Source organism: Podarcis cretensis, assembly GCF_951804945.1.
Source record: "Podarcis cretensis genome assembly, chromosome: 10".
NCBI classification, from domain to species: Eukaryota; Metazoa; Chordata; class Lepidosauria; order Squamata; family Lacertidae; genus Podarcis; species Podarcis cretensis.
Genome location: NC_137179.1, coordinates 65,356,752 through 65,382,699, shown reverse-complemented (window position 1 = coordinate 65,382,699; position 25,948 = coordinate 65,356,752). Strand labels below are relative to the sequence as shown.

Sequence of the window (25,948 nt, the reverse complement as noted above, 5' to 3'; positions counted from 1 at the left end):
TTATTCTGTCTCCATCTTGTTCCAAAATTTCCCAATATTTCGGCCATTTGGCATCCATATTGAGTTTTTTCTGTGCCTTCGCTTCCATTGGTGACAACCATCTTGGGCTTTTCTTTTCTAACAAATCCTTATATCTTATCCAAACATTAAACAATGCTTTTCTAACAATATGATTTTTAAAAGCTTTGTGTGCTTTTACATTATCATACCACAAATATGCATGCCAGCCAAAAGCATTATTGAAACCTTCTAGATCCAACATGTCCGTGTTTTCAAGAAGCAGCCATTCTCTCAGCCAGCAAAAAGCAGCTGATTCATAATACAGTTTAAGGTCTGGCAGGGCAAATCCACCTCTTTCTTCAGCATCAGTTAATATCTTAAATTTTATTCGAGGCTTCTTGCCCTGCCAAACAAATCTGGAAATATCTTTCTGCCACTTCTTGAAACAATCCATCTTATCCAAAATTTGCAATGTTTGAAACAAAAACAACATCCTTGGCAGCACATTCATTTTTATCACAGCAATTTGGCCTAACAATGATAACTTCAAATTTGTCCATATTTCTAAATCCTTTTTCACTTCATTCCAACATTTTTCATAATTATCCTTAAATAAATTCACATTTTTGGCAGTCATATTAACCCCTAAATATTTCACTTTCTTAACCAATGTTAATCCTGTCTCCTCCAGTGACTGTGCTCATTGATCTCTCACTCATCCCTCCATCTCCTTTTCCGCATAAAATTTCCCTTACTGTACATAGAAGATGACACAACCTTGATGGCCGAAAGTGAGGAGGAATTAAAGAACCATTTAATGAGGGTGAAAGAGGAGAGCGCAAAATATGGTCTGAAGCTCAACATCAAAAAACAACAACGAAGATCATGGCCACTGGGCCCATCACCTCCTGGCAAATAGAAGGGAAAGAAATGGAGGCAGTGAGAGATTTTACTTTCTTGCGTTCCATGATCACTGCAGATGGTGACAGGAGTCACAAAATTAAAAGATGCCTGCTTCTTGGGAGAAAAGCAATGACAAACCTAGACAGCATCTTAAAAAGCAGAGACATCACCTTGCCAACAAAGGTCCGTATAGTAAAAGCTATGGTTTTCCCAGTAGTGATGTATGGAAATGAGAGCTGGACCATAAAGAAGGCTGATCGCCGAAGAATTGATGCTTTTGAATTATGGTGCTGGAGGAGACTCTTGAGAGTCCCATGGACTGCAAGAAGATCAAATCTATCCATTCTGAAGGAAATCAGCCCTGAGTGCTCACTGGAAGGACAGATCGTGAAGCTGAGGCTCCAATACTTTGGCCACCTCATGAGAAGAGAAGACTCCCTGGAAAAGACCCTGATGTTGGGAAAGATTGAGGGCAGAAGGAGAAGGGGACAACAGAGGACGAGATAGTTGGACAGTATTCTCAAAGCTACCAACGTGAGTTTGACCAAACTGCGGGAGGCAGTGGAAGACAGGAGTGCCTGGCGTGCTCTGGTCCATGGGGTCAAGAAGAGTCGGGCACGACTAAACAACTACAACATTGAAGATGAATATGCATTAAATGGAGACGGAGGGAGGGAGAAAGAGAGAATTGTGGTTTGGGATTGGGAAACAGGAAAGTTTGAATTGAGAATGTTAGATTTCCAGATAATGTATATAAGATTTCAGGCTTTGTCGATGCAATCCAATAATATGAAATGACCAAAGGATATATTTTAAATGAAAGTTTGGGGATTTTAAAAGCTAAAGTGAAAATTAGATTGTCTGGTTCTGTGTAGCTTGCTCATTCCAAGGAAAGGAAGAAGAAAATGTTTAACATTCACTCTTGGTACTTATCCCTCCCATTCTTTGTGGCTGGCAGCCTATTTCTATTCATATCATGGTATGTCTGCCAGCCTTTAAGAGAACTGGGAAGGAAGGTGGTCAACAAATTTATATCTTTTCTTCTCTGTAGTAATTTCAAAATGTTGCATAGGTTGAAGCTGGTCTGCCAAAACATAGTATAAGGACAAGAATGCTTTTTTAGGTACAGTTTTTTCTTCCTTATGACTGAGCATTTTGGTTCTTCTCCTTTGTCATCAGTCAGGTCAAACAGCCTCACTAGAGGTGTTTACACAGATTATTATTATTATTATTATTATTATTATTATTTATTATTATTTATACCCCACCCATCTGGCTGGGCTTCCCCAGCCACTCTGGGCTAAGGTTACCAGATTTTTTTCAGTGAATTGGGGGACACTTTTCAACTTACCAGACGGGAAACAGGCTTGTCTGGTAACCTTAATCTTGGTAGGAACCAATACTATGTGGCTTATTCTCTTGTTTCCAGGTTTGTAGCATTTGGGAGCCAAAACATTCAGCTCGCAATGCATTTGGGATCCAAGGTATAACTGTATATATCTAGAGAGAGAGAGAGAATATGTTTGAGGGCAGTCAGCAGTTTTCAGCTTGGTTCCGTTTCTCCTCCATTACATTCCTTATAAGCGAAATATTGTAGTGCCTGCTAAAATGGAGAAAGTTGACAAGAACCCAATATTGTGATAGAGTCATAGAATTGTAAAGTTGGCAGGGACAATGAGGATCATCCAGTCCAACCCCCTACAATGCAGAAATCTTTCCGTGGGAACAATTGACAGGAAATCATGTTAAACAGCATCACTCTCTAAACAAACAGACCTGGGTAGTGCTGTGCCCCATTCATGCCTCCTTTTTTGCAGTTTTAGATATACTTTGTGTGTATACTTTATGCTTAAGCCATTATGGATGAAGTAGTGATGAATTTACCAAGAATAAAGGTAAAGATAAAGGGACACCTGACCATTAGGTCCAGTCATGACCGACTCTGGGGTTGCGGCACTCATCTCGCTTTATTGGCCGAGGGAGCCAGCGTACAGCTTCCAGGTCATGTGGCCAGCATGACTAAGCCGCTTTTGGCAAACCAGAGCAGCACACGGAAATGCCGTTTACCTTCCTGCCAGAGCAGTACCTATTTATCTACTCGCACTTTGAGCAAGCAACGGAAGCTCATCCCATCACGGGGATTCAAACCGCCAATCTTCTGATCGGCAAGTCCTAGGCTCTGTGGTTTAACCTACAGCACCACCCGTGTCCCTTTACCAAGAATGCAAAGGAGCTAAAACAAAAGCTGCAAAGATGGCAAAAGCATGTGTAAAATAAAGGTTTAGTATATACAATTATGAGGGGAGTGTGTATCTAGAAGCACTACTAGATAGGATGTATAAATGTTCATTTTGACAGTTGTGTGTGTGTGTTACTTGGTAATTCAGATGTAAGGAATGCAAGGTTCTAGTGATCTGCAGTTTCAGGATTCAGTACTTTGGTCACCAAGCATGGATTTCTCATTAGCAGTTCTGTGTACCCAATTTGTGCCCAATCTAAACACATTGCCTTAGGAAGAACAGGATGGTTAGTGATTCCGTTGGCAGAGAAGCCATTTAGGTGCTTTGTTTACTGCCTTTCTAGAAATTGGCTGTGACATTTTTCATGCTTCTCAACTTGCATGCGCAGAGAGCAGCACGAAGCAGCATTTTTAAAAATGAAGCAAACGGACATCTTTAAGGAGATTGTAACCCCTGTACTTGACCATATGTCACCAGCAATGAGAAAATTAGACTAGAAAAACTGGAGCGCCGTACATGGTTGCTAAGTTTAGCCCAATAGAACTGTGACATTGTAGCCTTCAGTGGCACACTGACATTGATGGTACAGTGGTACCTCAGGTTAAGGACTTAATTCATTCCGGAGGTCCGTACTAAACCTGAAACTGTTCTTAACCTGAAGCACCACTTTAGCTAATGGGGCCTCCTGCTGCTGCCATGCTGCCGGAGCACGATTTCTGTTCTCATCCTGAAGCAAAGTTCTTAACCTGAAGCACTATTTCTGGGTTAGCGGAGTCTGTAACCTGAAGCGTCTGTAACCTGTAGTGTATGTAACCTGAGGTACCACTGTATACAAATGGGAACCAATGTGGTATCAGTGTAAGACTCAGTGTGGGGAAACCCAGGTTCAAATTCCCACTCAGTCATGCAAGGGTGACCTTGGGATAATTTCTGTGTCCTGGCCTACACTGGGTTGCTGTGATGCTAAATAAAGTAGGAGATGCATTTGAGAATTGTTTTGTTTTTTAAAATCTATATCTATATCTATATCTATATCTATGGGACGCGGGTGGCGCTGTGGGTTAAACCACAGAGCCTAGGACTTGCCGATCAGAAGGTCGGCAGTTCGAATCCCCGTGACGGAGTGAGCTCCTGTTGCTCGGTCCCTGCTCCTGCCAACCTAGCAGTTCGAAAGCACGTCAAAGTGCAAGTAGATAAATAGATACCGCTCCGGCGGGAAGGTAAATGGCATTTCTGTGCGCTGCTCTGGTTTGCCAGAAGCAGCTTAGTCATGCTGGCCACATGACCCAGAAGCTGTAAAGCGAGATGAGCACCGCAACCCCAGAGTCGGTCACGACTGGACCTAATGGTCAGGGGTCCCTTTACTTTTACCTATATCTATCATCTATCATCTATCATCTATCTCTCTATTTATAAGTTTTCAGTATAAGATACAATAAAAACCCATCTAAAAAAGAGAAAGCAAAAATAAGAAAGAGAAGTAGATATAAACACTGTCTTTCTCAGTTGTATCATATCCTTTATCCATATACAGAAAAGTCGATCTTCCCAGTTCTCACCTGGGAACTTCTGTTTCTCCCCCCAGCCTCCAACTCTCAAGGGATCCTTCCTGCCTTGTCTCGCACACAGAGCCCATCATCATCCACCTGTCCCCTTTCTGTGCATATCCTCATCGACCCAGGACAGAGGTCTTCCTGAAATTAAAAATAAAATTGAGACTATACAAAGAAAGATTTTAAAAAAGGAAAGAAAGCAGAGAATTTTAGATGCCTGACAGGATATTAATGTAATAAATAAATAAATTATACTTAAAGAAATATTTTTGATAAGCAGGTTTTATTTTTGAGGCAGATTTTGTGGTTCTGTGATGTGTACCATTTTGCCTTCTGACAGTGTCTATCTGCTTCATTTCGAAAGAAGAAAATCAGGACTGCAAGGTTTGGGAGTATGTTTGCTTTTTCTGCTTCCTGGTGCCTAAGGAATAAGAATGCACATTTGAATGTGTGTCCTATTGAAAGCAATGGACAGCGTATGTATTTGGGTTTTGTATCTGATTTTCACTTGCAGCTCCTATCAACAAGAAGTTCCACCCTGTTCCATGGGAGGGAAAAGTAGAAAACTGTAGAAATAAAGGAACATATTTTGTATTTCCCTAGTTACTGACCATATAGATTGCCCACCTCTTCTAAGCAAGATCTCAACTAGGCATAAATGGTGTTCTGACATACACTGAGTAATAAGTATGACTGAGCAAAAAGGGTCTATATCTGTCGTCCAAGAAAGGAATTACTTGGGGGGGTATACAAGTTATTTTCCCTGTTGAGTTTTAGGAATGCAGTGCATCTGGGAGACTTTGGGACAGAGAAGTTTTAATTGATGATGGAACTGTTTATTTTATATGGTAAAAACCCCCTATAAATTGCATTTTAATATATTCTTAATTTTGTAATTGCAAAATGTGTTAACCATTATTAGTAGCCTGGAATATGATGCAGATATTCTAATAGTTAGAAAAGAGAGGAGAAAAATGGAAAACCCACGGAGCTTTAATTCAGCAGAGTTAAAACTATAGCATAAAATACGCAAGAAGAACAGGCTTGGTGTCTATTACGATACGCCTCTCCTGTGATATCAGAATCAATTTATATTTAGCACTAGGGACTGACAATATTAGGCTGCACCCTAAGCTCTGAATTTAGAAAATTTGTGTAAGATCACATCCTGGGTTTTAATTTATGTCTCTGCTCCCATTCCCAGCTTCTTTGCTTTCTTATGGTTAAAATGTCACCACAAGGTGGAGTTCTGGAACAATTTGTTTAGAATCTAAAGGTTTGGATTCAGGTTGTTGATGGACATCCCTTTAAGTAGATAAAACCCAAGTATTTTTAAGCTCTCCTCTTTCAGTTGTGTCATGAACTTATCAGGGATGCAGTTCAGCATGAAATATTAGCATCTAAGGCAAGCAGGCTAAATCTTCAGAGCTCTTGTTAGAAGGTCAAGCTAGCATCTTAACACGTATTTAGACTTGGCATTAAGCCTGGACTTTTCATCTCTTACTTGTCAGATACAAACCTAGTGAAGCTCTGAAGCCCAGGACAGATTTTGATTTAGCTTTGCTCTCTGATCCTAGATACTGCATGGTTCCCCAGTTCTTAGAATGCCACGGAGGGGCCTAACTTTCCAGGTGTTAACAAAAACAGCAAAGTTGTGGGGCTTGATAGGCATACTAAAGCACAAAACTTTATTCTGGCTAACATGCACAGGTTCTTTAATCTTGGCTGAAATTCTAATTGAAATTCTAGAAACAAGATAATATACAAACAAGGCAGATGCTTGGTTTTCTACTTGCGAGTTAAGAGTGCTATTTTTCTGCTCAGCTTGAAGCATCTGGTGATAAACTGCAGAGTCTGAACGCAATGCAGTACGCCTATATCAGCCGTTTATATCTGGTAGAAGTGAGAGCATAGTATGGAGAATTGGTTTGGGCTAGTTTGCCCCATATCCGCCTCCCACTTCCATTGGTTCAGGGTTTCCTTTGCACAGAAATATGGGGAAATGAAGCGTATGTGTTGTGTGTAGGTTCTTGGTGGCACCTTTAATTCATGGAGGGGCCAGTGGATACAGCTTGAATCTCTCCTCCACCACAACCTATTCATTTCAGCCTTTGATGTCTGACTACTACTGAGAGTGTGGTACAGTGGTTAGAGTATTACACTAAGGAGACCAGGGTTCAAATTCCCACTCAGCCATGTAGTTCACTGGGAGACCTTGGGCTAGTCACTGGCTCTCAGCCTAAACTACCTCACAGGGATGTTGTGCGGCTGAAATGAGGAGGGAGAACCTTAGATGAAGGGTGGGTTAAAGGTAAAGGTACCCCTGCCCGTATGGGCCAGTCGTGACCAACTCTAGGGTTGCGCACTCATCTCGCTCAAGAGGCCATGAGCCGGCGCTGTCCGAAGTCACTTCCGGGTCACATGGCCAGCGTGACAAAGCTGCAGCTGGTGAGCCAGCACCAGCGCCGCACACGGAAACGCCGTTTACCTTCCCGCTATAAAGCGGTACCTATTTATCTACTTGCACTTAGGGATGCTTTCGAACTGCTAGGTGAGCAGGAGCTGGGACCGAACGACAGGAGCTCACCCCGCCGCAGGGATTCGAACCGCCGACCTTACGATCAGCAAGTCCTAGGCACTGAGGTTTTACCCACAGTGCCACCCACATCCCTTAAAGGGTGGGTTACAAATGCATTAAGAAAGGAAGTACTCAGTGGCGTAGCGTGGGTTGTCAGCACCCGGGACAAGGCAAGTAATTTGCGCCCCTAACCCGTGGATTTGCGCCCCCTAACCCGTGGATTTGCGCACACTAACCCTAACCCCCAGATGTTGCGCCCGGTGCGGCCGGCCCCCCCTGCACCCCCTGCGCTACGCCGCTGGAAGTACTGTTTTGAATATATATCTTATTTTTTTGTTCGTCTTTTTTATTAGGACTGTTGCATAATGCAGAAACTTTTTTTCCTTTAAGATTCCTTTGGCCCATGATATTATATTGGTTTTCAGTGCCCTGTATCTTATTAGATTTTGTATTAAGCTCTTTTTAGACATGCATTGGGAAGGATTTCAATGAATTCATTATCTAACAGCACAATCCTAACCATGTGTACTCAAAAGTAAGTCCTATTGAATTCCCAGGGCCTTATTCCCAGGTATGTTGGATTAGAATTGCAGCCTCTGTCTGCTGGTTTTTCAGTTTAAGGCTCTGTTAAAGTTCTTAACCATATTATTTCTAGCAAAGAAGGTTGCAGTAGATACTGCCATGATTAAGATGATACACATTTGGCTGGAATTGTTTTTATTAGTGTCTTCCTTATTGCTTTGGAAACACAGATACTAAAAATAAACGTGTTGGTATGGTTAACATTCTGAGTAGATCACGTACCTGAGTAGATCACGTAGACTGCACTTTTCATTGTGCAGTCTACAGTGGTACCTCGAGTTAAGAACTTAAGTCGTTCTGGAGGTCCGTTCTTAACCTGAAACTGTTCTTAACCTGAAGTACCACTTTAGCTAATGGGGCCTCCCACTGCCGCCATGCCACTGCCACGCAATTTCTGTTCTCATCCTGAAGCAAAGTTCTTAACCTGAGGTACTATTAGCAGAGTCTGTAACCTGAAGTGTCTGTAACCCGAGGTACCACTGTATATTGATTTACTTCCAGCATAAAGTTTCCATTTTACTTTTGCTTTTATGTCACTTATTCACAGCATCCCCTGAAGATGATTTTTAAATACGTTGTGCATATTAAATATTTAGTTAATTAATACATGCATATCCCACCCTCTTCTTGCATAAGCACCGCACAGGGCAGCTTATAACATTTAAAGTTACAATTTCATAAAGACAACAATATAAAACAAGCAACCCAGAAGATAGGAACAGGAGGTGTTGGCCCTCATTTTCTTCTGCTTGTAGGGTTAAGCATGATTCCTGGAAATAAGTTCCACTGAAGTCAATCGAGCATGCCTCCAGATGAATGTGTTCTGGCTCAGCATGCTAGGAACCACACTGTTCACTGCTGCAGGTCTAGTATGGCATCATTGTGATGCTGGAATGACAGCATACAAGTACAACATAGAGAGCAAATGATAAAATATTGAGACAAGGCAGCTAGACTGCAGTCTCTGTTCAGAATGTTCCTTGTTCCACCTGACAGGAAGCAAACTGATCAGATAATACAAGAGGTTAGAATTAATCCATATTAAATGTTCAAATGGCTGTTCCAACTTTATAAACTGTAGCTGCTAATATGGAAAACAGGAACACTGTTCTGGTACTTATATAATGTGACGACCATAGCATTTTCTTTTAATAACAATGTATTTCTTACTATTCTTGACACCCATGCTATCTTATGGAGGCATTGTCTCACCAGAGACACAAGGCTGTTTCTATTCAATTAATAACTAGTTGAAAGCTTGAAGCAAAGTTATAAATCTTAATACTTGTTATTGGTATATGTAAACATATGAAACACAAATCTCTTTAAATGGAGCAGTTATCTACCCCTGTGCTTTTGTTCTGTTCTTGTTCTGTTTTTTGTTTTTTTGTTTTTTGCCTCTTGTGAAATCAAATATATATTATATGAAATAATTGCCTTTAAAAGCATAGTTATCCTTTGCATAGTGTACAAACTGAATACTGGGAGGTGGTCTTCTCATTCAGCTAAAGAATACTAAACTAATTTGTTCAAGTTCTCTTCATTTGCCAAATCAGATATATTCATTTGTCAAAGCCACATGAAGTACTGCAAGTTCCCATTTCTCTCGCCATCCTGCTGTACAATCTTATATCCATTATTCTTCAAAAAGGGAAGAAAAGAATCCAGGCAACTACTGAATGGACAGATTGGCATCCCTGACTAAAAACAACATCTAGAACGGATAATTAATCATTCAGTCTGCGCACAGTTAGGAAATCAAACAAACCATAGATATCACAAATATCCAGCATTGATTTCTTAAGGCTAACCAAGATGATCATGCCGTGATGGAAAACTGTGCAAAACATTAAAATGAACCTTAAAATGAGTTTCAGGAGAGAAGTGTACAGTTCTCTTTTGGGTAAGAAGAATCAGATGCCCAAATACAGGATGGGTGACAAGATACCTTAGCAGAAAGCAGTACCGGTGAAAAGGATCCAGAGGTTTTAGTAACCAGAAGCTAAAGGTATATCACCAGCGCAATGCAGCATCTAAAATGGTAGCTGCAGTTCTACGTCACATCAACAGACGCAGTGTCCAGATTGCAAGAGGTAAGAGCGCTGCTCTATTCTGCTTTGACCAGACCTTATCAGGAGTACTGTGACACTGCAGTCCTCTGATGAAACGTTAGATATATGTAAAAAGGTAAAGGTACCCCTGCCCGTACGGGCCAGTCTTGTCAGACTCTAGGGTTGTGCGCTCATCTCACTCTAGAGGCTGGGAGCCGGCGCCGTCCAAAGACACTTCCGGGTCACATGGCCAGCGTGACGAAGCTGCAGCTGGCAAACCGGCACCAGCACAGCACACGGAACGCCGTTTACCTTCCCGCTATAAAGCGGTACCTATTTATCTACTTGCACTTAAGGGTGCTTTCGAACTGCTAGTTGGGCAGGAGCTGGGACCGAACGATGGGAGCTCACCCCGCTGCGGGGATTCGAACCACCGACCATATGATCGGCAAGTCCTAGGCACTGTGGTTTTACCCACAGCGCCACCCACGTCCTTCCTAGATATATGTAGCCTGGAGAATATTTTATTATGCGGCAGTGGAATAGCTGTTGGCATCCATCCGTCTTGAGAGACAATGGAGTACACCTCTTGAGGTGAGGTTAGACTGCTGCGTGAGCAGCACTGAAGTGACCTTCCCAGGGAACAAGCCTGGACAGTGTGTATGGAGGTCCTAGGATGCCCAGAAGACAACATCCCCTGGCTGATGTGGTCCAAAGGAAAGCAGAGCAATACATTTGGCACCAGCTTGGCTGCAGGAGTTGCCAGAAGGAGGAATGTAAGGCACCATCCAACTGTCTTATGGACTACACCAGTGGTGTCCAAACTTTTTTCAAAGAGGGCCAGATTTGATGAAGTGAACATGCATGAAGGCCGACCAAAGGGCCGACTAAAGTTGTTGATCCTTTTTTTAGGATTGAAGTGGTTGAGCTTTTTTGAGGATTTTACACCAGAAAATAAACTGGGGTTGGATTACACCAACCAGGCTGGATTAGGCCCCTGAAACAGACTTTGGACATGCCTGAACTACACCATGCAAACTGAGACCCGGAGGCCAGATCCTGCCCAATAGCCTTCTAAATCCAGCCTGCGGATGGTCTGGGAATCAGTGTGTTTTTACATGAGTAGAATGTGTCCTTTTATTTAAAATGCATCTCTGGGTTATTTGTGGGGCCTGCCTGGTGTTTTTACATGAGTAGAATGTCTGCTTTTATTTAAAATTTGTGGGGCATAGGAATTTGTTCATTTCCCCTCTCAAAATATAGTCCGGGCCCCCACAAGGTCTGAGGAATAGTGGACTGGCCCCCTGCTGAAAAGTTTGCTGACCCCCGAACTACACTCTGGATTTGTGTAGCATTTACTCCTTAGACTTTTCTTTTCCCAAAGAGGGGAGGTTTAAGATCAGAGCTTTTCTTCTTCCAGATAGGTTACCTTCCCAGGTGGACGAGCCCCAAATGCCCCTCACTTTCCTCTGCAGCACGTGGAGAAACCGCCTTCTTGACCGTTGAACCCACTATTGGTCTCATCCCACTGGAGCCTGTCTTCTCCTGCAGCGGAAGTCCCTAACTCACTGAGGATTTGAGACCCCTTGGCTCCCCTCACCTGGTTTAGCCGACCATATTTGGAATGGCATTCTTCAAATATTTGAAAGGCTGTGACATAGATTTTCATAGGGTACAGCTGTATTTCCCCAGGGGTAATTTTCCAGTGGCCACATGCCAGTAGTGGGTGCGGCCAGAAGCAAAATTGGGTGGGACACGAAGAAGAAGAGGAGTTTGGACTTGATATCCCACCTTTCGCTCCCCTTAAGAAGTCTCAAAGCAGCTAACAATCTGTGGAGGAGCGGGGAAGTGAACCCGGTTCACCAGATTACAAGTCCACCGCTCTGAACCACTACACCACGCTGGCTCTGTACTGTACTGTAGGCTCAATTTTAGCCACAAAAAGGAAAAGGCTCTGCATCCAGTCAAGCAATACTGTTAACACAGTTCAAAAACAGGCGCAAGTACTTGAGGAAGGCATAGAGCAGAACCAATACGAAGTATGGTCTGAAGAGAGGTGGTGATTGTGATTGTGACCAGGAAAACATACATACATATATCATTTGATTTGTATGCTATCTTTTCATAGCCAAAACCATGCCCAAGGCGGCTTACAGCATGAAAACATTTACATAATTGCAAACATAACAAAAGTAGTTATCAACAGTAAATAAAACATCAGAAGTACACAACCAAATTGAACGAGATACAAAACAAACATACAAAATATCAACAGCAATAACAACAACAACCCTGTCTGACAAAACTCCTATTAGCAGTACCCCAGTCCAAGTAATGAATACAACTGGCAAACCAGGTCTGTAGTGACAAGCTGGATACTATAGCAATTCCCTGAAGCCACAGATCTGCTCTTCTGGGGAGTGCAACCGCGTCTGGAACAGGTGAAACCACTTTTTCAAGGAATTACATCCCTTGACACAGAAACTATCTACCAAATCTGATTTACCATGATCTATAGATGTCAGTGAGAATATTCTGGAATAAGTGTGTTGTGCACCAAATACCAATTTAACTTTATTAATTTCCTTAGTGACGCCATGCATTTGTCATACTGTTCAAGCAATCTAACGACAAAGCACTTAGAAATAAACATGTCCTGCTAAGGACTGATTGTATTGCCTTTGGTGAAGCCTTTGAGATTGAAGGTTTTTCATAGCAGAATGTTTGTGCTTAAATAGATTTGCTAGTGATAGGGTGAGGTTAAGTTTATTTTTAGAATGCTGTTTGGTATGTCTCCTCAGAATGATGTAGAATAGCATTTCCAAAATCAATTGGAAATGGATTTCCACAGTTTCACATGTTGGAATGAGAGAGGACACCTGGGTCATTTTTAGTTCAAATGTTTCCATGGAGAAGGGTTTACCTCTTTATTTAGAAGACTCACTTACAGAGCAATACTATTCTTGCATTACATTTGGGGTTGGGAAGTGGAGGAAATATGCTGCCATTATGCTGATATAATAGCTACCCTATTCCATATATGCTCAGCCTGGGAAGTGAGGGGAAAACACCCAACACCGGGGGGGGGGGGGGAGCAAATTATAGATGTGCCTTGGAAAAACTGCCAGTGTCCTCCAAACAGCTGTGGAATGTGATACATAAGAAGCAGTCAAGTACAACATTCCATGTTTTCCTAGAGTGGACATGTGAGGGAAAGGGCATCACATGGATATCCAGAGGCCCTTTCCCTCCATGCTGCCAGACTTCCAATAAAGGGAGGCCAATCACTGAAAAAAAGACTGATCTTGGTCAATGGCAATCTAAACTCAAGAACCCAGGGATGGTGAGCTCTTCATCAGTTGCTGGACTATAAATGCCATCATCCCTGACTATTGGTCATGCTGGTTAGGATCAGTGGGAGTTCCAAAAAATCTGCAGAGCCATACATTCTCTACTCCAGCCTTACTGATGGGGCACAGATTGGGGTATGATAAACATAGCTTAATTTTTCAGCAACCTTTCTTATTAATCTCTCTCTCTTCCTCTCTCCTTCTCTCTCTCTGCCCACTGCTCAGGAAATTTTCATAAGTTCAGGTTCAGTTTCCTTTGGATGAGAATTGGGAACTGCCTTTTATTTATTTTATTTATTTTTTTTAATGTATTTTTTATTAAATATTTTCTTGGTTTACAAAAGTATGTGCAATGTCTCTCTCTCTTTTTCAAGGAACATTTCTTTACAGATCAGTTTCATTTGTTGAGACATTAGGAAGAAAAGGGGTAAAGAGGTGGAGGGGAGAAAGGTGAGGGGGGTGGGGTCGGGTGGCAATGTTTCTATTTTACGTAATATATGTGGGGTTTTGTGTCAGTATCGCTTGTGCAGGTTCTCTGCTATTCACTTGTGTTCCTTTGGTGGTGAGAGAGGTTGGGGTTGGCCTAGGGTGTGGTTGTTCGTTTGTGATTGGCTGTGGGGGGTCTTTGTTTTCATGTGTGAGTGGGGTGGGTGGGTGTTTTGGATCAGGTTAGCCATATTGATTTGTATGCTGTTGGTGGATTTTTGTCATTGTCTTCTTGGGCTGTGTATGTGATAAAGGGGAGCCATACCAGGGTGAAGGCATCTTCTTCTGTTTGTCCCCATGTCAGTTTCATTTTATTGGTTAATTTTTCTAGTAAGGCTGTTTTCCATACTATTTGGTACCATTGGTCCATGCTTACTCCTGAAGGGTCTCTCCAGTGTTTGGCTATGGTGTTTCTGGCTGCTGAGTTATTTGTGGCATAAATGGGCATTATTGTCTTGGAAGATGTTTAGTAGGGCCAATTCTGGGGTGATTTCTAATACTTGCTTAGTTATTTTACATATTTCTTGAATGGCTGTTGTCCAGAATAGTTGGATTTTGGGGCACTCCCACCACATGTAAATGTTGTGTTTGGGGTGGGACTCTGGTTTGCAACACTTGCCCAATGGCATTGCACCTAGTGCTTTTACGTACAGATTCTCACCTTCCTAAATTCGAGGTTGTGGAATTGGTTTAAGGAGAGTTAGCCTTTCTTATTTTTTAGAACCAGGTTAGTTGGTATGTCACCCGCATCTTTGACTCCTATGGCTAGAATAATTCTTCTGGGTTTTCAAATTCTAATATGTTTTTATGAAGGGTGTTCTATAAATGTCTCAAATAAAATAAATGTGCATCAGAAGTGCAACATGAGAAGAATGTTGCATTTTTGTTTTGTGTGTTTGTGTTTGTGTGTGTGCACACATGCACACACAGCTTTCAGTGGGCAAATGGTACAGTAGAAACTGTCAACAGCCTCTTTCTCTTTTCACCTTCTCACTAAAGCTTCTGATAGACTTCCTTGGTTACTTATGTTTTGAAATATAATGTGCAACATGATCTCAGAATACAGTGGCACCCCCTCCTCCATGATGGGCTCCTAACTTTGTGCAGTTGTTCTGCTTTTAATTTGTAAGTTGTCTTTTGAATCCATTTTAGGTTGAAAAGTCTACTGGCCTCAATGCAGAAATGTTTCTTAACATTATTAATTTCAGTTATTTAGGACACTCTTAATTATGGTAATTATAACTTGTTCTTCTGTTATGCCGGTGGATAGTTTCCAGGCACATATTCACATGTCTATGGCCAACATCAGAATTCAGCTTAACTCTTGCTCCTTAAAAGCTTGGATATATGTGGCAGTTGTAAGAAGCACTTTAACAAATAAGTTAGAGAAATCAAGCTCTGTCGTCCTCCTGCGACGATCATGCCAGTCATTTTGCTAAGCAATTTTTAATCCACCTGCACTGTAAACAACTCCTCTATTCCAAAGGGGGAAACAATGTGTGGAGGAAAGACTTTTGTAGTATGAATAAAACAAAACACACACACACACACACACACACATTCAATGGAAAAATGTACCTTCTGGGATATCGCTTCTTATCTTCAAAGAAAGCTATTTAACATTTTAGGTCAGGCTCCTTGAATGTGCTATATTCATTCACATAGCTATAGATGGTAATATAAACAGAATATTAATGCATTTGAAAAAGCCATTTACAAAACTCGGCACACCTCTCCACAAAAAACCCCCTCAATATTCTGTTAACCAGCCTATCGGGAAAGAAAACAGTCAGAAATGGATGCAAATAAAACCTGAATATTCTTAGTACAAATGTAAACTATTTGGGGGGGGGGGAGTTACTATCAGCCATAATTTCAGTTTGTACACATGGCTTTGTATTCTGAGATCATACTGCACATTATATTTGAAAGTATAAGTAACCATCAGATGCCTTAGTGAGAAGGTGAAAAGAGTTTCTTATTGCAAGGTAAATTGCTGTAATTTCTCATAGTCAGAGGGTCAGGAGCTCAGATACTGATCTCATCCACTTACTCAGATAGGACAACGTTATTGATAAACACCTTGGTACTTGCGGTGTCTGCTGAGAATTGATGCCAGTCCTCCATGCTTACATCAACAGAACAGCCTCTTTCTTGCTAATCTCCTCGCTAACCTTTATACCTCAAGCAATACTCTTCAATATCGAATTAATCACAGTTTTGCCAATACCATCTGATACTTCAATTTACTACCTGACATTTTCTTTTATTCTAGAAAGGCAGACTCAGAACAAAATAAAAGTAAGTTTCCATTTAAGTGAGGCTTGCATAACTTCAATGGCAAATTAAAAATGAACAGTCATTGTTCTGACCTGCAAGGCATATTGTGAAACAAAAAAAGAACCCTAATCTCCTAAACTAACAAAGTTCCACTTTGAGTTCTATGAAATTTCCTCCCAGGTTCATAATAATAATTATAAGCAAGCAGGTCATAGGGTAGATTAAAGGTAAAGGGACCCCTGACCATTAGGTCCAGTCATGACTGACTCAAGGGTTGCGGCGCTCATCTCGCTGTACTGGCTGAGGGAGCCGGCATACAGCTTCTGGGTCATGTGGCCAGCATGACTAAGCTGCTTCTGGCGAACCAGAGCAGCGCATGGAAATGCCGTTTACCTTCCTGCCGGAGCGGTACCTATTTATCTACTTGCACTTTGATGTGCTTTCGAGCTGCTAGGTTGGCAGGAGCTGGGACCAAACAACGGGAGCTCACCCCATTCAAACCGCCGACCTTCTGATTGGCAAGTCCTAGGCTCTGTGGTTTAACCCACAGTGCCACCCGCGTCCCATAGGGTAGATTACAACCATTTAAAATACAGTGTTGAAAGCCGTTAAAATAAATTAAAGTCACAGGACTAAGGTGGTCCTTGAAAACAGACATGGCAGATGGCCAGAGTTAAGAAGGTGTGTCTTCAGCATGCACTGAAAACTATATCCTTCTTTGGGAAGCAGGGCCACAATTTTGGGGCTGCCACAGAAAATGCCCTTTCCCACATGGTCACCACCACCCAGAACTTCTGAGGGTTATGGAACTAAAAGAGGACTTATTCTGTTGATCTTAACACCTACGAGGATCTGTGGGGAAAGAGGTGGTCTTTCTCATATTTGCGCCCAGAGGTTTTTAGGGATTTAAGTTTAGCCCCCAAATGAACTAGAAACAAATGCGGGTGGCGCTGTGGTCTAAACCACAGGGCCTAGGGCTTGCCGATCGAAAGGTCGGCGGTTCGAATCCCCGTGATGAGGTGAGCGCCTGTTGTTCAGTCCCAGCTCCTGCCCACCTAGCAGTTCAAAATCACATCAAGTGCAAGTAGATAAATAGGTACTGCTCCGGCGGGAAGGTAAACGGTGTTTCTGTCCGCTGCTCTGGTTCACCAGAAGCGGCTTGGTCATGCTGGCTACATGACCTGGAAGCTGTCTGCAGACAAATGCCGGCTCCCTTGGCCTATAGAGCGAGATGAGCGTGCAACCCCAGAGTCGTCCGCGACTGGACCTAATGGTCAGGGGTACCGAAGTTCAGCCCCAAAATAAACTAGAAACAAACGCAGCTGCTTGGAACTGGTATCATATGATTTCTAAAAGCAACAAGAAAGGAGATCCTGCCTAAATATCGGGAAGAACTTTCTAATGGTAAGAGCTTTTCAACAGTGCAACGGACTCAGAAGGTGGTGGATTCTCCTTCGCTGGAGGTTTCTAAGCAGAGGTTGGATGGCTACCTGTGATAGATGCTTTAGTTGAGGTTCCTTCAGTGCAGGGGGTTGGACTAGATCAGCCTCAGGATCCCTTCCAACTCTATAATTCTATGACTCTATAATTACTCCAGTCAGTAACCTGGCTGCTACCTCTTGGACCAGTTGAAGTTTAGAAGCTATAGGATTGCAGCATGAGGCCCACCGAAGACAGAAATTTAACCTATCAACTAACACTTTTTGACAGGGCCAGATTTAGGTTTGATGAGGCCCCAAGCTGCTGAAGGTAATGGAGCCCTTTATATGTCCAGCTGTCCTTTGTCAACAACAAATTGTGACTGTTTTTTGTGTTGAATATATGCTATATGGTAATTAATGGACCTAATAGGTATCAAAAACTATTTGCACATAACAAATAGGAGCCTACACCACACAAAACACTGTTGCTGTATGTAGGTTTTGTTTTATTTGTTTTTTATCTTATATTTTGGAAATGCACATCCAGTGGTTTTTTTCCTTTAATTTTTTGGGGGGCTCCAAGAGAGTAGGGCCCTAAGCTATAGTTTGTTTAGCTTATATGTAAATCCGGCACTTCTTTTTGATGTCATTTTTAGCAAAGAAAGAAGAATTCATGATTTCAATCTCTGGCAGCAGCATAACCTTGAGTTTGCCTAGAAAAGTACACACTGTGAGCAGTTAAGCAGTTTGCAGAACTGTCTACCAGTTTGTTTTGTATTTTGAGAGGCATAAGAAGGAATGCAAATATAGTACTTTCATTTCAGGAATAACAAAAAAGACATTACCCTGAGCATTCTTGAGATCTATCTATCTATATAACATCTATCTGTCTATCTATCATCCATCACCACCTATCTATAGGATAAAAAAAAGGAAGGCAACATCCCAAATATCCATTAAGGATTGTCCATTCTCAGTGGCCATGAAATGTTGAGTATTTGGAAGAGGAGGAGAAATGGAATGGAGTGTCCAGGAACAAAGCATGGCTGGTTGGCTCTTAACTTGGGTAGGAGTGTTCCACACTGCAATATTTTGCTGTTAGTTCCACTTGCATATTTATGCCTCTCTAAATTTTCATCCCTCTCCCCCCCCCCAAAAAAAAGAGAGAGAAATTCACCAAATCCTTTTATGCAAACCACCATTCTCAGTATAGAGGCCACTGTCATTGCCTGGCTGTGGTTAACTGAGATTGTGCAATGACAGCACTTGCCATGTTGTTTTTTTTAAGACAATGAGAATCAAATGTATGCATACTGTTCTGGTCCACTGCTGTATTTCTGTCTCAACCGGGAAGAGTGATAAACACTGACTCTGTGAAATGTTTCAATCCTGTATCTTCATATGACCTGTGTCTTCAGATGTGTCAGGGCACTTGGTTCTCTTATGTTTTCATTTCCTTGTGCATTTTCAAAAGTGATTCTGATTGAATCATGTATTCAGGATATAATAGCAATTTTGAAATAGATAACTCCCAGTAGTTAGGCTGTGTTAGGTTGCCTGAGGTGTTTTTGGATGGGTTAAGAACTACACTGAGCCTTGACATATACGCACAATTTTGTGCTGTGAATTTAAATTTCACAAAACCTGTTCAAAATCTCCCAGTGTTCCATTAGTTCAGGATCATTGACACAACAGGTCAACTGGTGGTGTAAAATGAGTTTGTACTCAGGGGGTTTATCTTATGGACCAAATGCAGACCTTATGTCAGAGGAAAATGGAATTATGGAAACAAATCAAAAGGGATTGTTGGTCTTTGTATAAAATTCAATAATAAAAGCCATGGACTGTGATTTGAATTGCCCTTAAGTATTTAAAAATAAATATTGGTGAATTGCATCAAAACATGAATACAGAATACTGTAGGAAGGAAGGAACCTACAACGAGTATTTGGTTTACTGAAATCTGATTGATCTGATTTGAACTTCCCCTCAAAAATAAAGTGGGAGGGATTGGGGACACTAAGTCTTTCAACCTCAGAAACAGATGTCCACGCCTCCCATTTTAGCCATGCCATTAGTTTAAAAGGAATCCTTTTAGAAAACTAGAAACTTCATTGAAGCCCAAATTCTAGGGGTCATATAATTATGTATATATATTTTTGATTTATGTAGACAAAGTGTCAGGGATGCAGGTGGCGCTGTGGGTTAAAGCCTCAGCGCCTAGGACTTGCCGATCGAAAGGTCGGCGGTTCGAATCCCTGCGGCGCGGTGCGCTCCCGCTGCTCGGTCCCAGCGCCTGCCAACCTAGCAGTTCGAAAGCACCTCTGGGTGCAAGTAGATAAATAGGGACCGCTTACCAGTGGGAAGGTAAACGGCGTTTCCGTGTGCGGCTCTGGCTCGCCAGATGCAGCTTTGTCACGCTGGCCACGTGACCCGGAAGTGTCTCCGGACAGCGCTGGCCCCTGGCCTCTTGAGTGAGATGGGCGCACAACCCCAGAGTCTGTCAAGACTGGCCCGTACGGGCAGGGGTACCTTTACCTTTACCTTTATACAAAGTGTCAAGTGTGAGTTGAGCTACCATAATATGAAGTCTTGGGGTGTTGTTGTTTTTTCCTTTTAAAAAATCAGGGCTGAGATAGTTATTGGCAACTATGTGCACTTGCTTAGAAATTGATTGCTTTTGGGATAATTTTCACTAGTACTTTAATTCAGGGATTACCGAGCAGTGAGTTGATCCTTTGACCTTTTTCAGTTATAGCAACTCTGAGACAAATCTTTGTTATTGTAACTGAAAAGTAGATAAGAATCAGGATGTCTTGCAATAAATTGAGTTAAGTAAAACTTACAGGATGGAGCCAAACGTAGTCTTGCTTAGAGAAGACCCATTGAAATTATTGTGTCTGTTCTGTGCATGACTAAATCTTGATTCAACTCACAGCAGCAAAAATAAGAATGGGAAATCAAGTTCAAGATAGAGGACATACAGCTATAAAAGGTTCTAGCTAACTTTAAGAATGTGCTGTTGTAGAATATGTCATATGTCTCTATATCTACTATACTATCTTTGCAAGTTGAAGCTTAATTGTATTATACCATCCTATTTGAACATGACTGGCATTTTGAAACATTCATTTATTTTAAAATATTCTAACCATTTATTAAAAGAATATTCTAACCTGGTATATCAAAGGGATTTATTTCTAAGTAATATGGAGAGCTTAGATAATGTGTTTGCAGTTATATTTTTCTGAACTTCAAAATCTTAGATTTCAGGGAGATGAATGTATATATTAAGTCATAGTGTTAATACTATATTGTGAGAAATGAAAGGTGGCAAATTTAGCAAAGTGGTCTTATGTACCGGTAACAATGTACTAACTGGGGCTTTTATTGCAAGTGATGTCTGCAATTACAGAATGGTGGTGCACATACAACATAGAGGGGGCAAAATATGTACTGGAGGGTCAGCAGTAGAGAGAAGGTAATGATTCCTAATCTTCATATTACTCTACCAGAAGAGAGTTCTTAAGAGCATTAAAATAATTCCTTAGAGCACAGAGGACTGAAATGATCCCTAGATTATCGGCTGGTAATCCATTTCATCCTGGACAGAAGAAGCTGTAATTCACCGTAATGCCTAGTCAATGAAACTTTGGGTTTTATTCATAAAAAGAACAACCCAAAGCTTCTAAACTATATTCCATATAGCTTGCTTGTAAACTTTAGCACATTGCCATTCAGAATTGTGCATGCAGTTACTAAAGTATTTGAAGTGTAGTTGCTTTTTTTGTTTGCATTGTGGGAAGGAAGATCTTTGCATTACAATTCTGTTTCATCAGACTGATGGATTAGAACAGCATGCTTAGCTTGAAATAATTTTCAAAAAATTATTTTCAATTCACATGGTCAGGATTTTATCTGTGTTATGCATCCTTTTTATCAAGCAATATCATCTCTTAAAGATGTGGGGTCTTCATCTATTCTGTTTTTTCATAGAAGTACAAAGAGCTGCCTGTTCATTTCCTTCTGCATCACCCAGTGTGCCCATAATATTAGATCACTGTATGGCTGTAATGATGTCACAAACTGCAGAACCTGGCCTCCATACATGCATTAGTTTCCTCCTACAATTTCTTGAAAATAGCAGGAAGAACTTTCTCATACTATTTCCTGCAAACCCTGATCTGTTGCCATCCAATAGTCTCATCAGATAAGACTACTGCACAGCATGGTGTAGTGGCTAAGAGCGGTGGACTCGTAATCTGGTGAACCGGGTTCACTTCCCCATTCCTCCACAAGCAGCTGCTGGGTGACCTTGGGCTAGTCACACTTCTTTGAAGTCTCTCAGCCTCACTCACCTCACAGAGTGTTTGTTGTGGGCGAGGAAGGGAAAGGAGATTGTTAGCCGCTTTGAGACTCCTTAAGGGGAGTGAAAGGCGGGATATCAAGTCCAAACTCTTCTTCTTCTAATTTATTATTAAGGCAAAATATTTTGCCTGGTATGGACTTCCAAGCAGAATTGGCATATATATATATATATATATATATATATATATATATATATATATATATAGCCAAATGATCACTGCCAGTCAGCAAATGTTTCTGAACAGAATCAGAATTTAGATGTTTGTTTTGGAATTTCACATTTACATTATTGCCTCAAACTACTATATACTTTGTAAATGATTTGGCTAGGCATCCCCCAACACCACCACACTTCTGACCTGCACCCTCTCATCATAGCAGTGGTTTATTGCCACTTAGTAGAGCCTGAAACAAGAAGGTTTGAAATGTAGTTGGTATGAAGTATGGCTAATTCGGCGACAGGACTGGGTGCACAGCTGTAGCTCACAATCTAGCATTCAGATGCATTGAACAGTCATTCTTAGTTGACCTAAATCCACATTAGTGCTGCACTGAGATCCTATGATGGGTTCATGCACTATATCATCCAGCCATAAGGGAATGGTAGGTGTTACATTGAGGATAAAATATTTGTAATGGAGATAGTTAATGTAAATGCGTATTGTCCGTCCCCCCCCCCCCCATCCACCCTTTTTTCCTACATGGTTTTGGCTTTGTTATGCTGACTGCCTTCTAGGTCCTTGATACCACTAGACTTGGTTATTACAAAGAGCAAATGGCTTCAGTTTTGTTTATGCATGGCTGTTTCTAGGGGCTCCTGTCTTCAATTCAATTTTTTCCCCAGAGGATGTGATTAATGATGAATGCTTCTGCACTCCTGCAATTATTACTTAACTCTATTTAAGGAGATGCCAGCATGTTAGACAGATATATTCCAGATCATAGTTGTCAATGTTTCCCCCTTTTTAAGGGAAATTCCCTTATTCCGAATAGGATTCCTCACAAGAAAAGGGAAAAGTTGACAGCTATGTTCCAGATCAACAAGGAAGTGATGTTGGAAAATATGTATGTGCATTGCAAATCTTTTATTGCTTGTAACATAGATCACACAACAGATTTATATTTGGTTATGAATGAGTTAATTTTGCTCACAAAATAATGAAACTTAAATCACACGACCAAAATTGGGCAGAAATGCATGTTCTTAATTTAGTATGTGACAGAGAATCATCCTAGTAAAATGGTAGACAGCCATTCCCCCCCCCCCTTATTGTTACTTTTACAAATCTATGTAAGTAAAAGCAATCTATAGCTATACAAAAATCCAGATGGAGCACAGAGTACCAAACCCCCATAGGGGGTTTGTCTATGTCTACTCAGAAGTTAGTTTTATTGAACTCTCTGGGGCTAACTCCCTGATTAAGCAGGGTTTGATTTGCAGCCTGAGTTCCCTGCTGATGACTTATGTTTCTGATAATAGGAATGGATATCCCACCTGCACATGATAGCTGATTCATTTGTTACAACTGATGTAATTCTGGTGCTATTAAAGTCATGCCGAATAAAATATTCTGTTCTTAATTTCCTTTTGTGTGTGGTTCCTCTGGTCAAGGGAAATTTTGCCCTGACACCATCATGGCCATTACTGCATAATGGGGGGTTGCAATTGATCATATTGATTTTTCTAGTAAGAATAACAGAAATCTCTGAATAATTTTACCTATTTTTTTTTTAAAAAAAAAACAAAACTGTGTACAATGACAATATTAAGAAGGATATAAGCTAGATCTGACAGTTATGTGACTATATTAAATACAGTGGTACCTCGGTTTACGAACTTAATCCATTCCAGAAGTCTGTTCTTAAACCAAAACCGTTCTTAAACCAAGGCACGCTTTCCCTAATGAGGCCTCCCACCACCGGTGCCCTTCCACCATTTGGATTCCATTCTTAGACCAAGGTAAAGGTTGCAAACCAAGACACTACTTCTGGTTTTTGCAGAGTTCGTAAACCAAATTGTTTGTAAACAGGGCTGTTCTTAAACCGAGATACCACTGTATGTCATTTATGCAGTAATGTTAGAAGAGATCTGATGAGCAATCTAGGACAGCCCATTTGTACCAGTAGAGGTCCCTGTATCTAGACCGAACCAGTTCAGTTCAATTTTCTTCTTCTTTAATCTGTTTTTCGGTTAAGAAGCAATATTTGATAGGCAGGCTAAAGCTGTTTCTTCTCAGGACAGAGAAGAGGAGGTTATGGTCATTTCTTTCATATGCTTAAAAATTGCTACTGTACCTTTCCTTCATACCTGTCCTTCATCTAAGAAGGTTTCTGCTGCACTATTTTTATATTGCATGTTACAGATTTTTCTTACTATCGTTCTCATGTTTCCTCCAACAACCAACTGAGGTTGGAACTAGAAAAACAATATGTGACTTAAGTTCACCTCTGAGAAGCTCTGTGTGTACCAGCTTATTCAGTTGCATAGGAACTATGTTGTAATTTTGATTTTTTCATCCTTTCATACTATACCTGAAATTGGCTTTGAATAAATGCTTAACTCTTTGTTTGATTTTGTCAGATTTCAAGGTTTCCAAGTATTCACGTTTTTCACTGTTTTCTGGGGTTTGTGCTTCATTCAGTGATTAGCATTGGGGCAGTTACAAAAAATAAATAAAAATATTGCAGTCTACTCTGCCCTCCTTTTCCCCCTTCACAGAACACCTGGTTTTTAAAATTATGGATTCTACCCTATTCCTTACGTCAGCTAATACATTCTTAGGGTGTTTCTTCACAATGTGGGGGTGGAAGCAAAGGCCATGAGACGAGCTTGATGTAGCAGTTCTATTCTTGGCTAACCTTGAGGAAACTGGAGCAGTTATTATGTTTTGGTTTTGGAGGAATTGCTTAGCTAAAACAACAACAACAAAAGTTGAACCATTCTGACCAGGAAAAATTCTGTGCCACCTAGAAATCTGTTCCATCAACACCAGAGCTACTGATTTATAGGGCCTGTACAAATTAGACAGACGTGGAGGTTGCGTGAGACACTATTCCAGTGCCCTGCATCAACTTCACACTTCAGCTACATGTCTATGCTACAAGCACATCGATTTTATGCGAGCATGGTTCACCTGCCATGGTTCACCTGTTGAATTCTGCTAGCGATCCCAATCTTGTTTCATTGCACCACAGCCAGAAACTTTAAAACTAGAGTAAATCTGTGGTGAAGATTTGTTCTGAGTATCATAAACAACCAGCCTTCCACTCAGATCCTACATATTCGGAAGGAAATCCATTCTGTTAAGCAAAAATGGACTTTCAAGTAAGTTGTATAGGATTCCAGCCTTACAGCACTATGCATACCTAGGTAAGTTCAGTTGGGCTCTCTTTGTATGTTTTTGCAACACTGAAGAAACTATATACTCTTTTTCTAGCCTCGAAATGCAATTCACATTTTCTGACTCTTTCTGCAGCAAAACGGTTCTGCAGTCTTGCTGGGCATAGCGGCACCCACTGAAATAAGATCTTAATTATATCTAAACAGACTGAATACTGACTGCGTGGATACCATTGAACCTTCATTTACTGTTTGTTGTAGGGATGGTACTAGTACTGGGCAGGCACTAAGTCTATTTTGGAAGATGGGTCAAGAGTACATAAAAAAAAAATGCATGTATGCATATAAAATAAGAGAACACAACGATTTTTCGCAATATTTGCTTAGGCAATGGAATTGACGAAAATGGTTAGGCAAGTCCCATTAATTTCAATGAAGTAAGCCCTATTGATTTTCGTGACACTTGCTGCCAGGTAGATAGCTTGCAGTGTAAGAAATTATGATAAGGAGATGCAATGCCAATAGTAACACCCCCGGGGAGCCGCTGGATGTCAATAGGTAGTTATCAGAAACAGGTGGTATGCCTTGAGAGGGGAACTACCAGCAAGCTGCAGATGGCACAGTGACTTTATCGGCAGAAAAGAAAAGTAATGGAAGTGTGTTCTGCAGAGAAGTAAACGAAAGGGAGTGCTAAACAGCAAAAAGCAGCTTGCGCTTCGCATGCCTCTAAGCTGCTCTTCTGTATTTCCTGCACCGTTCCATGTGGCCCATGTTGCTTCCGAAATGGTCCTTCTTC

The 25,948-nt window shown here is 41.2% G+C and overlaps 1 protein-coding gene across 7 annotated transcripts in view; it reads left to right on the top strand.

Moving 5' to 3' along the window:
- Nucleotides 1-25,948, top strand: part of TAFA5 (TAFA chemokine like family member 5) — a 339,258-nt gene that overhangs the window by 67,460 nt on the left and 245,850 nt on the right. The gene's annotated exons all lie outside the window — the stretch shown is intronic.